The sequence below is a fragment of the Apium graveolens genome, unplaced genomic scaffold (assembly GCF_009905375.1).
Source record: "Apium graveolens cultivar Ventura unplaced genomic scaffold, ASM990537v1 ctg3079, whole genome shotgun sequence".
Taxonomy (NCBI): domain Eukaryota; kingdom Viridiplantae; phylum Streptophyta; class Magnoliopsida; order Apiales; family Apiaceae; genus Apium; species Apium graveolens.
Genome location: NW_027417931.1, coordinates 44,852 through 63,945, shown reverse-complemented (window position 1 = coordinate 63,945; position 19,094 = coordinate 44,852).

The following is a 19,094-nucleotide window of genomic DNA, read 5'->3' as shown; positions in this document are numbered from 1 at the left end:
TTGTTAATCCATGGATTCCAATGAGCTGTCCTACCTGTTTGGCAAGAAACAGAGTACAGTGACACCTTATCAGTTTTGTATCTATTTTAGAAAACAGATGGAGAACATTGACATATCTGGTACTAGGCAGTGTTACCAATTTATCGATTGAGAACTATTCGGTTGAGCTACCGATTTATGATTTATCGGACGATTTTTAAAAAATCGGATGATTTATCGGCGATTTATCGGAAATCGGCCAAATCGGACAAATATTTTTAACCGATTTTTGAGCGATTTATCGGTGATTTTTGAAAAATCGGCCGATTTTTATAACAGAGGTACTAGGACATAAAGAAAAAATTAGCAAAAGAAAGAACATAAAGCAACTGTGACATACATGGACAAATAGCGTTGTAGCACTCTTCATAAAACATAAATGGCCCCTAGTTCCCCTATCATATCTATGTTATATTATACTATAATAATTGAAATGGCTTATAATTTTTTTTGGTTAGTTTGATTATTCCCATTTATTATTGTCAAATCTTTTTAATCAATTAAGATTTAAATACTAAAAGAATGATTTAAATACAAAAATAATATACACTACTCAAACTCCTAAGTTCGAATCCAACCAACAATAAATATTTATATTATTATTTATATATTACTAAGACTCTCAGGTTCGTAATATTTATATTATTATTTATACAATACCCAAGATTCAGGTTCGAATCCCGACAATAACAAAAGTTTATATTGTTATTTATATATATACTACTAAGGTAATGATCCAAATTTTTTTTATTATAATTTTAAATAATATAAAAATATTAATAAAGACCCGTGAATTGTACTGTAAAATTATAGAAATAAATTTAGAAATGTATGCGAAAATTTATGTGTGTTAGAAAGTGCAACAATCGGTTATTCAATCTCTTAGGATGAATTGTAAGGAATAAGTTTAAAATTAGTCTTAGTCGTCACTTAAGTCATTAATAGTGTTACATCATAATTTATTTTTATGTAGCATTCTCTTCTTTTTAAGAAATATTTAACTAATTTCTTCTATTATCCTTTATCTATATAATAGCCGAACAGGGGGATAAAATTGATGAGTAATTTTATTCCCTGTGAAAGGACATTTTTACCCCCACTCTCTTTGTCCACCCTCTGGCCATACCGCTGTGAAAGGACATTTTGACCCCACTCTCTTTGTCTACCCTCTGGCCACGCCGCTGTGTAAACAGTAAACACAGATTCGAGGCAGCTCTCCATTCGCGAAGCCTAGTGATACACAAAATCATCAATATCGGGCGATACACAAGATCGAAGGCGGCCAGTTCCGTGATTGTGTCTTTGGTGTTGGGCACATAGAGTTTTGGGGATTAGGGTGGTATTGGACCGGGGTGGTTTTGCTTGGTTCTAGGGATCCTGCTGGTGTGTCAGGTACGTGATGAGTATGCTCTGTGGTTTCATCCGGTTGATTGTATGTATGTGTGCTTATATACTTGTCTGCATAAAGGTGTTTAATTGCGCCTAAGGATACAGTGCATGAATTGAAGTTTGAAACACCTTGTTTCTCCAAATTTATTTTCTGAAACAGTCCTCGGGGGAAGCTTAAATTCTTAGCTTAAATTCTTCCACCCCTCTTGCTTTCAGTGTTGTCTGTAGAAATTAGATACTACTATTAGATTTGTATATGTTTATCCCCCTGATATAAAAACGAAAAAGGGGGAAATGCGCAATTTCATGTACTTGTCTTCTTTGAAACCAAATTGACTGAATATTTTGATGGTTGACATTCAAATTTATAAAAGGAATTGGACCAAAAGCAATGCAAGAATAGAAAGAACTAAGTAACATCTTCTCAAGAGATTCATCTTTAGTTAACTTAGGCTATCAGGAGATGGTAATAAATAGACAATCCATATCATAGAAAACTTGATCTTAACACAGACCTCTTATGACCAGGTTCACCACACACCTGTGTGCCTGTATCAGCTTGAACTTCTGCTGTTGTCTGCCAGCAATACTGTGCAATTACTTGTGTCACTTGACTTAGTTAGATTAAAAGACATAACTGGTTTCATTGTTTAAAAAGGGTGCAAGATTGCAAGATAGAGCATTTGGGCTAAATCACTAAGTTCTGATATTGTCTTCAATAACTTGTGACGCTGAACTTACTTGGGTTGTTCATAAACATATTACTACCGAATATCAAGTAAAAACTTTTACAAAATACACGTGAACTCTATTTTGGAAAGAAGTACAACCTATGTTAGTCGAAAACTAAACCTTTGCTGCATTCACAGCACTCTCAAATCCTAGACATTTACAAAATAAAATCCATTTGACAAAGCCGAATATGTAAATTTAAAGATTCCTCATAGTAACATGTAAGAATACAGAAGCAACGATGACAACACAGAGACAAATGAGAGAATTTAGAGATAAAAACCCTAGGAGAGAGATATAGGCGGTCAGCAGCAGAGCACCCTACTGTAATATTCAACACATTCTAATAGCAAATATAATTTACTTAGCGAATAACCTAATGGACTAGCTTTGACAGGTTAAGGTTACTAGTTATTTGAACTATTTTCATCTTTATGAGTAGGAGATCTTTGTATAAATATACTAATATGTTTTATTCAGCTGATGTACTTTGGATATCATAAAATTAGACTACTGGATGGCTTTAATATCAGGGATCAGGAATTGCTCATGCTCTAAAATAACTTTTTTAATTAATTATGCTATAATTAGAAAGTCTAAAATAACTGCTTAATTAATTAGCCTACATACAGAGAGTTTGTCAGTTTTAAATTCCAATAATTTACTTCATTTGCTTACTTTTGATTTCTCACAAAGTATTATAATATGAAAACTTACCTATTATTCTTAAATTAAAAAATTTTGGAAAAATATTCTCATACTCCTGTACACCCAATAAAGCTTATGTCATATTCTAAAGTAATAAACGAATGTACAAAAAATTATATCATTGTGAAGTTATACATTAATTTGGAAAACAAAATGGTGGCCCTATATACAAATTAATAGTTACTATGCTCACTTATTACCAAAGACGCTAAAAAAAATTAGAAGTCTTCACTTCCACTTGATATTAGTGAAAAAAACCTTAACCTTAGACATTGCTGGAATATTAAATTCCCTACTTCACCTAACCCATTTCAAAAATTAAGTTGTAACCAAGTTGGATAAGTTAATTCCCTATTCAAGTTTATGTAATTACTAATCAGTGTTAAAATATAAGTTTTAGTCGAGAAACAAATTACCTTGTTAAAATTTTTGTCAAAAGCACTAATTACTACCAGGGACCCAGTCAATTTTCAGCTTATATTCTCATGCCTCAATTCACTTCTAAAACATGTATGCCATCTGAAAGGAATATGTCCTAAGTCCAATTATGTATGAGGATTTAGGAATAACTTTTATGTAATCTGTTTTGATTTCATTGATATTAATAAAAGACTTGTTTTGTTTTTATTACGGGATTTATCTATTTAAGTGTTTAAATAAGATATACCATAGTTTAGAGTAAAGCTTTTTATGGATTATGATGAGATCATAATAGTGAGACCTAAAAAGATGATAACTCTAAACTTAAATAGTTCCTGGTCGTAGGATTACTAACTGGTAATTAATAATCCGCAAAGATCGGTACATACTATGCTTGCTTCATTATGAAGGATGTCTGTTCTCATAGACATTTGTGTGGTGACACTATAGCTAGTATGTAGGTGCTTATTATAGAATAAGTTCACTGAACATGACTCGCCCAGCTGAACAACTGATGGAGTTCACTCACGTGTCAGCAGTTGTTCGCTTAGTGATAGTTGTACAAGTATCCTTAGACTTGAGGTCATCATAGTCATCTTGTGTACACTGAACTATGCTTTGGTTTAGTTCTTAGTCTCCAGGGACAATTATTAGGGCTCTTCTGGGTATAGGAATTTATACACGAAGATAGTGTATGATCAATAAAGGATCTACCCCTTCCAGTGAAGGAAGCGAATGTTCAAGGCTGATCCACTTATGCTAGTTCAGGAATCTCTGGCCAGAGTGAATGAAATTAGAAAGGAGTTTCTAATTTGCATAGAACTACGTATAGTAAATGGTAAGCAAGTGATTGAATTAGATAGGCTTGACATGAGATCCATGCCTTGTATTTAATCGGGTCATTGTAGGGTAGAAGGAGTTTATTGTACGGTAACTATTCACTGATAGGTTCTTGATATTCTAAGCAGTGAATTCATATTATTCGGATAGTCGCGATATGCTGAGAAGTATCCCTCACGATGTAGAATAAATGTGATTAATTAATCATATTTAATAAATTAGAGAATTTATATAAATAATGATAAAATAATTTTTTTATTATTTATTTCTACTACCGGCTTAATATTGAACCTACAGGATCACACCATAAAAAGAGAATGTTTTAATGGTGGAGGAATTAATTAATAATGGCTAATAATTATTTATTTGTGAAATAAATAATTAATTGGCAAATTTAATAATTGATTAAATGAGATTTAATTTGATTATAAATTAATTAAGAAAAGTTCTTAATATTATTAATTAAAGGATTTAATTTTTGGAAATTAAATCAAGAGAGAGAATTATTTCTAAAGTGTTTAGAAAAAGGATTAATGATTAAAAGGTGTTTTAATTATTAATGAGAATAATAAATGGGATAATAATAATAATATTTATGGGAAAATTTCAGCTGAAAATTTTGCCTATAAATACACTATTATAGACTCTATTTTATTCTAACCCACATCTAACCCGAAAACCCAAAAAGTTTGGAAAACCCAATTCTCTCCACCTCCTTCCTCCTCCTTAACATTGTTTTCTTGGTGGATACCGGTGGAGTGCTTCACACTTGAGGAGCAACTGCTAAGGATCTCTGATCGTTGTCTCCGAATTAATTTTAAAGGTTAGATTCGATCCCACGAATTTTTATTCATGATCTGTATGCTTTTATTTGGATTTTATATGTGTAAAAGTGTTTTGCCATGCCCCCGCTGCGTTAAAAATCCAACATTGGTATCAGAGCATAGGTTCTATGCATATAGATCTGTGGTAAAAATTTCAGAATTTTATGTGCTTGTATGAATTAATTATGATTTTTACAAGTTATATCATGGATTAATTTTGTCTGATGAAAAATCGTTTTTCAAAATAATTTTGATTGTTGATCTGGGTTCTACAAGTGTTGTAGATCGTCTGGGTATTTTTTTCATAATTTTAGGATGTATAGATTTTTTATTATGAATTTTTGAAGTTGTTGCAATTAAAATTCATAATTTAATAAGTATAATTATGTGTATATATAGTATATATATATTTGTATTATCTGTACATCTGCACTTCTGCTCTGCATCTACTGTTGTTGTTTGAGTTCTGCACGGAAGAAAATACATGCACGTTTTCCAAGGAAAGATGTCAGGCGGATGGTCAGATAAGCGGCGAACAGGATCAGGCGCGTGCAGCGCACGCGAGAAGGCCTATTGCGCATTTGTAGAATGCGTTACATCCTTTTTTGGCTTAAAAGGGGTGTAACGCATCACAAGAATGCGTTACAGGTCCTGTAACGCGTTCCTGTAATGCGTTACAACCCTTCTGTTGATTTTAAAATTGATTTTCTGGGAGTTTCGTAACTCCGTTTTGGGCGTGCAATATACCGTTGGATTCATTTTTCCGAGACGGATCTAATGGAGTGATCAATTTTAGTTTATATAAAAGTTTTGAACTGTTTATATTTCCATGAAGTGTTTTAAAGCTGTTTTTGACTGTTTTAGTTGCTTTTAAATGCTTCATGTGATACATAGAAATGTATAATGCTTAGAATAATGTGCTAGATGATATAACATGCCTACCTTGATGTTTATTCATGTTGATATATGTGATATATGCTTAGTTTATCATGCGATGATAGATTTAGGTGAACTTAAATAAATATAAGGCGTTTGTTAGACAACCTAGTATAGTGAAATTGTTTCATAACCTTAAGAACAATATTATGAATACAATCATGAGACTCGTGTGTTTGTGAAACACGTAATTGAATATGAATTTTCGATATGAGAGAAAGGATGATTCTGTCAACAACAGATTTCTATCTGTAAGAAAGGGTTATTAAGTGACGCCTCTTGACAATGCTCCACCCGATCTGGGAATCGTCTGATTATTGATTATTGATTTGAAATATTTAATTTAAAAGGAAGAATCTCTTTATAATATGATTATGATTGTAACGTAATATAATCCCTCTAAAATTAAATAATATCAAGTAGTAATTGGCCAATGATACAACGGGCTTGTGTCGGTCATAGCCTTCCAACATGGTAGAAAGTAGTTCTTATTTTTGAATCATTGCCGGTTCGTGCTACAGCCGAGGGCTTTGATTTCGAAATAAGAAATACTTGTCTATTACATAGAGATGTGTACATTGAATAAGAATCTAAAGGTCGGTACGTGCTACAGCCGTGGGCCTTTGGGGACTGATTCAACTGTACGGAATGTTGGGTTAGACTTGACTTAGAATATTGAGTTTGTTGTGCTACAACCGAGACTCAATTATTCAAGAGGCTAAAGTTTGATTAGGGAATAACATTAGATGTAATTGACAAGAGTTGTCTGCCTATTGAACATTACATGGCGGTTCGTGCTACAGCCGGGGTCGTGTAATGAAATGTAGGATCCCTATTCCCACTAGCATTATGAATGCTTAATTTTTCACGTAGGGGGTTGAATAAATTAGATAAACTAGTGGGAGCCACTTATGAATAAAGACCCGATTCATGTAGTGTTTTAAAATGAAATCGAATATTTGCTAAGTGTTGTTATGTGTTTATCATTTACAGATTTACTTTATACGTTATGTCTTCTGCACTATCACTTAGGAGCATACTGGATGCTCACAAATTGACTGGTCCTAATTATGCTGACTGGCTTCGAAACTTGAGAATTGTTCTCAGGATTGAGAAGCTGGAATACGTGATTGACTCACCTAAGCCTACTGAACCTGCTAGTGATGCACATAATGATGAACATGTTGTGTATCGTAAGTGGATAGATGATGCAAATGTTGCTCAATGCATCATGCTAGCTTCCATGAACATTAAGCTACAGAAGCAACATGAGCATATGGATGCTCACACTATCCTCATGCATCTAAAAGAGTTGTATGATGTGGCGGGGAGGACAGCTCGATATGAGATATCGAAGGAGCTGTTCGGTTGTAGGATGTCTGAGGGATCATCTGTGAATGACCATGTACTTAAGATGATCAATTTGATTGAACGTCTTGGACAACTTGGTTTTGCCATGGATGGGGAGCTGAGCTAAGACTTGGTCTTGCAATCGCTTCCGAGTTCGTTCTCGCAGTTTGTTGTGAACTTTCACATGAATAAGTTGGATGTCAGCCTGCCTGAACTCCACAACATGTTGAAGACTGCGGAATCGAATTTCCCCCTAAGAAGAGTTGTATTCTTCTAATTGGTGAAGGTTCCAATCCTAAGAAAAGGAAGAGGAACCCTTCCAAGAAGAAGAAAGTAGGTGAGAAAATGCCGGTTCCACCAAAAGCTGAAGACCCCAAGAGCAAAGTTGTTTGCTTTCACTGTAATAAAGTGGGGCACTAGAAGAGGAACTACAAGGTTTACCTTGCAGAATTGAAGAAGAAGGGTAGTGAGACTACCGCTTCTGATTCAGGTATGTTCATGATAGAAGTGAATATGTCATTTTTACTTGGGTATTAGATACCGCCTGTGGTTCTCATATCTGTAATTTGTTGCAGGGACCAAGGAGAAGTAGGACTCTTGAGGAAGAGGAGGTGATTCTACTGATGGAAATGGAGCAAGAGTTGCTGCTGAAGATGTAGAATCATTTCATTTACATATGCCTACGTGCAAGACTATTGTTTAAAATAATTGTTATTTTGTTCCCTCGATTGTGAGGAATATTATTCCCATGTTAGACTTGGCCGGATTTTCATTTATTATTGAGAATAATGAATGTTCTATTCTTAGAGATAATATTCTTTATGGACGTGGTACTTTAAATAATGGTCTGTATATATGTGACATAATTTACTTCAGATTGAACAAACTAATAAAAGAAAAGGAATGATGAAAATCTCACTTTATAGTGGCACTGCAGTCTCCATTTAGTGGACATGGAGAGAGGTCTGCAGATTTGCTAGGAATGGTACACACAGATGTATGTGGACCAATGTCTAAGCAAGCCATGGGTGGATTTTCATACTTCATTACTTTCATAGATGATAGATCTAGATTCGGATATGTGTTTGATGAAACACAAATCTGAAGCCTTTAAAAAGTTCAAAGAGTATAAGTATGAAGTGGAGAAACAAACCAAACATAGTATTATAATTCTTCGATTAGATCGAGGTGGTGAATACTTGAATGGAGAGTTTCTGGATTATCTCAAAGTAAATGGTATAGTCTCCCAGTGGACTCCTCCAGATTAGTATCTGAAAGGAGAAATCGAACTTTGTTAGACATGGTTCGGTCCATGATGAGCTATGCAAATATTCCAGTATTCCTATGGGGTTATGCATTGGAAACCTCAGCATATTTACTGAATAAGGTGCCTTCCAAAATCTGTTCCTCAAACTTCGTATGAGATATGGAAAGAAAGGAAACCGAGTCTTAAACACGTTAAGATTTGGGGATGTCCAGCTTATGTCAAGAAAGTTGACCCAGATAAGATGGAATATCGATCCGTAAAATGTAGTTTTGTGGGATATCCTAAAGAGACTTTAGGGTATTACTTTTGCACCGATCATCGGGTGTTTATCTCCAGACATGCTACCTTCTTGGAAAAGGAGTTTATCCTTGAAGGAAATAGTGGGAGCAAAATTGAACTTGATGAAGTTCAAGAAGCACAAACTACTACGGATCAAGTGGAAATACCTGTTCTGACTGAACAACCTTTTGTGGAACAGCCCATTCATAGATCAGGGAGAGTGTCTCGCCAACCTGAGAGGTATTATGGCCTTGTCATTGAGAATGATAATGAGTTGTCGATCATTGATGATGACGACCCTGTGACCTATAATGAGGCTATGAGTAGTGTTGACTCAGAGAAATGGCATAGTGCCATGAAATCCGGAAAGGAATCTATGTATACGGTATACAAAAGATAGATTATAGCAGATGCCAGGTGGAGACCTTTAAGGCCAGGCTTGTGGCAAAAGGATTTAAACAAAGGCAATGGATTGACTTTGATGAAACCTTTTACCTGTAGCCCTGTTAAAATCAGTTCGGATTTTGCTTGCGAATGCTGCTTACTGCGACTATGAAATCTGGCAGATGGCCAGATGGTTTTCTTTCCAAGGGAAATGAAAACCTAGTGTGTAAGCTGCTACGAACCATATGTGGTTTAAAGCAAGCTTCTAGAAAGATGGAACATTCATTTTGATGAGACAATCAAAGAGTTTGATTTTATCAAAAACGAAGATGAACCATGCATCAACAAAAGGGTTAGTGGGAGCGCGGTAACATTTCTTATATTGTATTGAATTAGAGTTAACACACATAACAACATAGCAGACCCACTCACAAAGCTACTTTTTGAAAGTCACTTTGATCGTCATAATGACAGGATGGGTATTAGATACCATAGTGATTGGCTTTAGTACAAGTGGGAGATTGAAAGGAATATGTCCTAAGTCCAATCATGTATGAGGATTTAGGAATAACATTTATGTAATCTGTTTTGATTTCATTGATATTAATAAAAGACTTTTTTTGTTTTTATTACGAGCTTTATCTATTTAAGTGTTTAAATAAGATATACCATAGTTTAGAGTAAAGCTTTTTATGGATTATGATGAGATCATAATAGTGAGACCTAAAAAGATGATAACTCTAAACTTAAATAGTTCCTGGTCGTAGGATTACTAACTGGTAATTAATAATCCGCAAAGATCGGTACATACTATGCTTGCTTCATTATGAAGGATGTCTGTTCTCATAGACATTTGTGTGGTGACACTATAGCTAGTATGTAGGTGCTTATTATAGAATAAGTTCACTGAACATGACTCGCCCAGCTGAACAACTGATGGAGTTCACTCACGTGTCAGCAGTTGTTCGCTTAGTGATAGTTGTACAAGTATCCTTAGACTTGAGGTCATCATAGTCATCTTGTGTACACTGAACTATGCTTTGGTTTAGTTCTTAGTCTCCAGGGACAATTATTAGGGCTCTTCTGGGTATAGGAATTTGTACACGAAGATAGTGTATGATCAATAAAGGATCTACCCCTTCCAGTGAAGGAAGCGAATGTTCAAGGCTGATCCACTTATGCTAGTTCAGGAATCTCTGGCCAGAGTGAATGAAATTAGAAAGGAGTTTCTAATTTGCATAGAACTACGCATAGTAAATGGTAAGCAAGTGATTGAATTAGATAGGCTTGACACGAGATCCATGCCTTGTATTTAATCGGGACATTGTAGGGTAGAAGGAGTTTATTGTACGGTAACTATTCACTGAATAGGTTCTTGATATTCTAAGCAGTGAATTCATATTATCCGGATAGTCGCGATATGCTGAGAAGTATCCCTCACGATGTAGAATAAATGTGATTAATTAATCATATTTAATAAATTAGAGAATTTATATAAATAATGATAAAATAATTTTATTATTATTTTTTTCTACTACCGGCTTAATATTGAACCTACAGGGTCACACCATAAAAAGAGAATGATTTAATGGTGGAGGAATTAATTAATAATGGCTAATAATTATTTATTTGTGAAATAAATAATTAATTGGCAAATTTAATAATTGATTAAATGAGATTTAATTGATTATAAATTAATTAAGAAAAGTTCTTAATATTATTAATTAAAGGATTTATTTTTTGGAAATTAAATCAAGAGAGAGAATTATTTCTAAAGTGTTTAGAAAAAGGATTAATGATTAAAAGGTGTTTTAATTATTAATGAGAATAATAAATGGGATAATAATAATAATATTTATGGGAAAATTTCAGCTGAAAATTTTGCCTATAAATACACTATTATAGACCCTATTTTATTCTAACCCACATCTAACCCGAAAACCCAAAAAGTTTGGAAAACCCAATTCTCTCCACCTCCTTCCTCCTCCTTAACATCGTTTTCTTGGTGGATACCGGTGGAGTGCTTCACACTTGAGGAGCAACTGCTAAGGATCTCTGATCGTTGTCTCCGAATTAATTTTAAAGGTTAGATTCGATCCCTCGAATTTTTATTCATGATCTGTATGCTTTTATTTGGATTTTATATGTGTAAAAGTGTTTTGCCATGCCCCCGCTGCGTTAAAAATCCAACACCATCTGTGTATGAAGTATTTGTCATACCCTCCAATAATCAAATGATATTCTATCAATTTTCACACTTGTGTAGTCTAAGTTGCCACTGCCAGACAAAGTTATCATAAAATTTTTGTTCTTCCCACAGGAGTGAGAACATTGTGGTGACATTATGGGAGGATAGGGCAAAACAATTCCTGGAATTGCTACCAGCTTGCAAGGGCGACCCTGTATTTGTGGTAGTCACAGGATTACTGGCCAAGAAATTTTCAGGTAATATAAGCACTTATGCCAACCTACATGAACTACATACACGCTTACACCACACACTATACACAAATCATGTTTAAACTGACACGTCCTTCCCTCCCTGAATGAACTAAACAATAACACCAATGGTAGCGGAAGCTTCCCTGTCCAGTACTGATGCGACACGCTGCTACATCAACATAGACTATGCTCCCCTGACTTGCTTGAAGGATGAACTTGCAGCGATTACCGGCAACAAAACAGCGCCACTACCACCACCAAAGATCGAGCACTTTGTTACACCAACGGGAGAGAGCATCCCCGAGTTGTCCATAAGCTCCATCCTGGAAGCACTAATTCCACCAAGAACTCTGGTAAGCCAATTCCTCCCATCCACTCTAATGCCAAACTACATTACTAGGGCACTACAACTCCCCCGATTGCATCATAATATATTCCTCTATCCACTACAGGCTATACGTTGCATCTGTCGTGCTAAAATTATTTCAATCCTTGATGGCAATGGCTGGTATTATAACTGCTGCCCCACATGCCCATGCGCTCTCAGGGATCTAAATGGAACATTTTTCTGCCTAGCATGTTAGGAGGAGACACAAACACTGGCTCAACGGTAACCTTAACCCTCTAAAGAACAAAAATGGCCCGGATACCCTTACCCCTTGCCCATTATGAACGGCCAAACAAAACCACCTTAATTCTCCAATAAAAATGTATTGCTTTAACAATTGCATTTTATTAAACATTCAACAACTGTTTACTCAACATTAACGATTGCTATGAAACAGGTTTAGGGTGGTGATATACATTGAGGACCCAACTGCTTCCACAACCGTAACGTTGTTCAACAAGGAGGCTGAGCAGGTTAATTTTAGCTGAGCAGGAACATGTATAAACTTCCACATTAACACCCCTACACAAATTAACAACCAATGACAGACACAAACACTACCCATTTACTTTTACCTCTGCAGGATGATGACTCAACACAAGTTCCACCGATCCTGAAAAATATCATTGGAAAGACCTTTGTGTTCCAACTTAAGATCACTCCCTACAACATAATACAAGGCTGTGAGGAGTATACTATCACACGAGTGTCTGAAGTCGCCGAGGTGTCCGACATCACTGCATCATCTAATATTGGAATCTCATCTGCAACACCACTCAAGAAGAAGCAGAGGGTGGTGTGATCATTTCCCACTACTAAACCTCCTAATAAATAAAGCTATGATAATATGAATGAGACATCAGACTCTCGCCCTATTACCTACAATTAACTTTCAATGCCCCTGCTCTTCAACTCCATTCTCTGTTTTTAATTAAATCTCGAAGTGACCGGGATGTTTACCTAAGTTTATATATTCTTCGAGCCCCACCACGTTTACGCCTAGCATTATCACTCGACTGCTATTACTATTGCATACGGTATCAACTACTAATCCCAAAGAAGCTTTTTAAGGTACCGCGAAACAATTAATTACAAGCACGCTGAAATGATTAGACACTAAATTTAATAGAAGATATTACCAATGTTCCAATACGCTGACCACTAGGAAATCTATATCTAACATAAAAATCACTTTACAGCTTTGCATACTTTATAATTAAATTTTAATTTATATAATTTATAATTGCAATTTTTATTACCAATATAGAAAGAACTATGTTATTTATCAGCAGGAAATGTTCATTAATATAGTACCACTATAAACACTGCATTTTTTTCAACTATATCCTTTAGTTTTAATTATACCAACTAGATTTTAGATTTTAGGATCCCTAGATACATATACTACCCCCATGATAAGTTAGTTTAATAATTTCATTTAAATGGTTATTCATGTGCACCAAGTTTTTTTGGCTTTTGCCGAGTGACTGGGACTTCTATATGGTCGGCTGTTACGGGCTTGATAGCTGTTAGACAAAATAAATTCAGGTGTTTAGAGGGGGAAATCTTTAAGTGTCTTAACATTTATACCCTTGACACACTTGGGGTGATATATCTTTGCAGATTCATATTTTTCTTACCTACGACCCCTAAAAAAAACTTTGAGTTCCACGCCAAGGTGGAGTACAAACTAATAACCTTGCCCATTCTTTACCAACACATACAATAGTATTAACTTAGTTTAACATTTATACGGAGCATTCTGGTAACATCCTACTTTTACCATAATCAGCCACGCATCGTTTTTGGGCAACTTCATTTATTCTGCAATAAAAGAAATCAAGTGCAACCTCCGATATACATTCTGCATCAGACCACAATCAACCAACAAGCTCCACGCGACTTACCAACTACCAAGTACCAACTATAGCTTGATTTATCCACGTCTTTAATTTCATCTTATTGCTCATAACTTCCACCTAACCTACATTCACACAGCAACTACAACCATGGAACTGCAACTTTGATTCTCCTGACAGTGCTCGCATTAGTGCAAACTGTAGTTGTATAAATCATAAACATTGTCAATTCATTACCAACCCAAATAATGTTATCACCGATAGCCTGAATCCGTGCACTAGAACAAGACCCGTGCCTGGCACGGGTTTTCATGCTAGTAATTTATAATAGGAGAACATTACTTAAGTCATTAATAGTATTATATCATTATTTATTTTTTAAGTGCATTCTCTTCTTTTTAAGAAATACTTAACTAATCTCTTCTATTATGATAGGAGAAGTGAGATTTTTTATTTTCAGTTAAATGTATAACTTTCCCATGTACCTAATATTTATAAAAAATTTGGGAGAACTGAACGAGTCCTTACATTCACATGTACATTTTCTTACTACTGCACCAAATTGTTACTTAGAATTTTTTATCATACACATGAGTGACGACGTAACTAACGATAATTTATTTAACCTTAAACATAATTATTGAAATCTATACTATATTATACTAGACGAAATATTAAAAGTTTAGAAATCGGTCGGTCAGTATTTACTCAAATTATTTAATTATTCTTATTAAATAATATAATATTAAACAAATTCATATATTTAAATTTATATGGACATATATAGACTTTTTCTTCGTCTGTACAACAATTATTTGTTTTATGGTTGCATCTAAGTAATATTGTTGCTCCGAGTCTCCTATTTACACAGTACTCGAGTAATAAATCAATGCTGGTTATTAATTTTAATGAATATAACAAATTTCATCATTTAATATCTCCAAAATTTTGAATTATTAATTAGTACCGCAACATGCGTTCAACAACTCATTAATGTAGGTATCTCGCTAGAAAAAACTAAATAATAATAATAATAATAATAATAATAATAATAATAATAATAATAATAATAATAATAATAATAATAATAATAATATAACTAAATTATACTATCTATACATACTATATTAATACAATAAAAACTAAATATTAAATTTAAAATAATTTGTTGATCTGTATAATGATCCTGGGATTGAAGAAATTCAAAATAATATCCAATATCTATGCAAATTCTTTGTTTTTTAAATTATACTATTGATACGAGCTAAAAAAATTAAATATAGTTAGTTGGATTTGCTGAGTAAAATAATAAATACTATTGATACTGTTAAAAAAAATTATATTATTGAATCGAGTTAAAATAAAATTAGAACTGAAAAATAATTTGTTGGTCGATATAATGACAATAGAGAAAAAACAAAATAATATGTAATACTCTTTGGCACTAATATAAAATAATACCAAACAAGACTCAATTAAAATTAAGAACAAAATAAATACAATTACATGAGTTTAGTTGATATAACAAGTTTATATATATATACACACACATATATATATGAGTTCTATTCTACATCTATAATATTTATATTATTTAAAATAATATTCAATCTTATGTGGTTAATTTATAATCTATACTATTATATTCAAGACCAAACAATGAAAATTTGGTTGGTAGTCGGTCTCGTCACCGTAATTATAGTAATATTTAAAATAAAACCCTCTCATAGATAAATTACTATTCACAATCTATACTATACTATAATAACCAGAATGAGATATAATTTGATATGCCTTTTTTTGGTTGGTTTGGTTATCCCCATTTATGACCGTCAAATCTTTTTAATTAAGTGATCACGACGGTTAGATTCATATACTAAAAGAATATACACTACCCTCCCAGGTTTGAATCTCGTCAACAACAAATATTTATATTATTATTTATACACTACTAAATCTCCCAAGTTCCAACCCCACCTACAACAAATATTTATATTATTATTTATACACTATACAAGATTCAGTTCGAATCACGCCAACAACAAATATTTATTTATTATTAATAAATATACTAATAAGATAATGATAAAAAAAATATTATTATAATAAATAATATAAAATTACACTACAAGAAACAGGTCCATCAACGACCGCTTATCAGCGACCGAAAACTGTAGCAAGAAGCTATCAGCGACCGCTCTCCGTAGCCGATGTTCGTCGTATAAAAACTAGTAGCTAAACTGCGCGTCTGCGACTACTTTTAGTGACCACTGTATTGGCGACAGACTTTAGCGACCGAGTCCGTCGCTAAGCTGAGTCAGCAGCGATATGTCAGATACTGACGTGGCGGCGACTGGATCGGCGACGAAAATCTGTCGCAGCAGTTGGCGACTATTTTAGTGATCGTTTTCTGTCACTAAAGTCTGCGACCGATATTAGCTACTGTATTTTGTCGCGAAAAATAACGACTGGTTTTGCTACAGAAATCAGTAGCTAATGTTTGCGACTAATAATGGCTACCACTAGCGGTCGCTAAAATAACAACGATTTTTTGCTACTATATTTTGTCGCTAAAATTTGCTACTCTTTTGGCTACCGCCTACGGTCGCTAATATAGGGGACCCCTTTCAGCTACTAATATTTAGTCGCAAATTTAAAATTTTTTGCGACAGTTTTCAGCTACTGAATTTGGTTGCCAATTTCAGCGACAGGCTTTTAGCTACCACTTTACGTCCCTAGTTTTAATATTAATTTAGGTAGGTTTTAGCTAATGCATTTGGTCGCTAAAAATAATTTATATTCCTATTTCAGTACATTTCTAAATAATTAATACCTGTTTTTCCAACACATGCAACAAAACATAGTCCAACATTATAAACATTTGCTCAAATCCAGATATCCAAATTGCCTTAATAAAAGTTCAAATACTTTTACACCATCCAGAAAATGAAAATGACAAACGTAGATTTAAGTGTCATCCAAGTAAGAAAGTACATTACGAAAATAGAAATGCAACAAAGTTCAAATATAAAAGAAACATAAATACGACTCAGACACACTAAGAAGATCCACCAAACTCGTCATCATGATCATCACGATGTCCTCCCTGTAATCAACAAAATAATAAAGGAATTAAATGATATCTACTGCGTACTAACTACGCCATTCAAAAACATAAAAAAATAAAAACTGAAATTCAAGCTTCACTAGATAAAATACCTCGGAGCTTCCCCCTGATTTGATGCATTCACCTCCGCCACTGCATGAGCCATCTCCTCAGGATCAAGAGCTCCCAGATGGCCTCCCAATATACGAAGAAACTCTGGATCTCGACATATAGCCCTCACACAGTCAGCCGGAGTATGAACAGCTGGCTGACTAGATGATTGTGAAGACTGTGTACTAAATGAGGAGCCACATATGGATGGGCGTCGTCGTTGTCCTTGACCTTTGACATAGTTCTTCTTCACTTTGGATGCCGTATCCCACAAATCCTGATCAAAATATGGGCGCTCAGTGGCCTTAGGATAGCGCTCATCAAATAAACGTCGATAATCCTCCTGTCATCATTTTACCAATTAAACAAAAAAACTAAATTAGTCCAAAATTAAACATGAACTATGCTAATATTCCTATACTATAAAATATATACTAAATAATACATTGATATTGTGATGACTAGTTAAAAATATTGAGATAGAAAAAATTAATTTTTTGATACCTAGAAGAAAAAATGACATTTACTAAGATTTTTATGTAGTTGATAGGATTCTTGTATTTTTATATACGTGTGCACAAGAAACTAAAAAATAACCTACAATACATCCTAAAATCATCGTATCCTAGTTACTGTATAAGTTGGGAGAACAAATTTATATCAACAAATTCATTAAAGGGAAATTTAAAACCGGTATAACCTTTCTTTACACACATTTGAGTTGAACATAATAAATGCCTGAAAAAGATGGTGTTCATTTGCTTATCTAAACTTGTATTAAAATTGTAACTTTAGCAGCTTATAATATTCCATATGTATTAGTAAAGACATGTGAAAGGTAACATCCCAAATTAAAGTTATATTGAGTTGTACTGATTCGATTTCACGCTACTAATTTTAGTCTAAACCTTACTAGTTATTACATTACTATTGAATAAAACAATGAAAAAAATAATTCAATTTGGAAATACCAAAAACAAAATTAATTAAAGCTTATTACCGTTATAGTAACAGCTTCAGATAGACCATCACGAGTTTTCACATACACATCCACCCAGTTGATAGGACCTTGAGATTGAGCCTCCTATATAAGACATATATCAGTACGACATAATAAACATGTGATATTCTAGAACTTATGATGGTAACATATTAAAACTATTCATTTATACCTTGTTAGGATTGTAATATGTCTAATGAAAACCCGTGCACCACACGGGTTGTAAATCTAGTATAATTATATAAATACAAATAGGATTGTAATATGTCTGATGATTTTGATTTAAACAAAATTATATATGATAATAAATAAAATTAAACTATTAATTCAATCCTAAATAAAAAATAAAAATAAATTACGTACATTTAATTGGATTTACAGCCTCGAATTAAAATAAAATTTAAAATAAAATTGAAAGCAAATTTATTTGGTCGATATAATGTCATCAGGCTAAAACAAAAAAGTAAACGAGCTAAAAAAAATAAATTGAAAGTAAATTCGTTTGGCAGAAATAATGTCATCACACTAAAATAAAATTATCAATTCGGTCTAAAACATAATATTATTCATTCCGGGATAAAATAAATTAAACAAGAAACTAAATATAATTAGCTGGATTTGGTTGACATAACGGGTCTCAGACCAAAACCAAGATTTGTTATCTTAGGCAAAAACAATATAATAAATACTACCGATCTAGCTAAAAAATATTTTATCAAATCAGGCTACAACATAATGCGTTGGTCGATATAATGTCATCAGAATAAAAAAAAAATATTATCTATTAGGCTTAAAATAAAATGATATTTAACTAGAGTTAAAATAAAATTAAAAATAAACTAAATATAATTAGATGGTTGATATAACGAGTGTAAGGTTAGAACAAAATAATGTATAATATTGATCTACGCTAAATTAAAATTAATTAAAGGTAATTCTTATATTATTGATCCGTGTTAAAATAAAATTAAAGTCTACTGAATCTTTGTTAGATATAACGTAGGCTTAGGATTGTGGAAT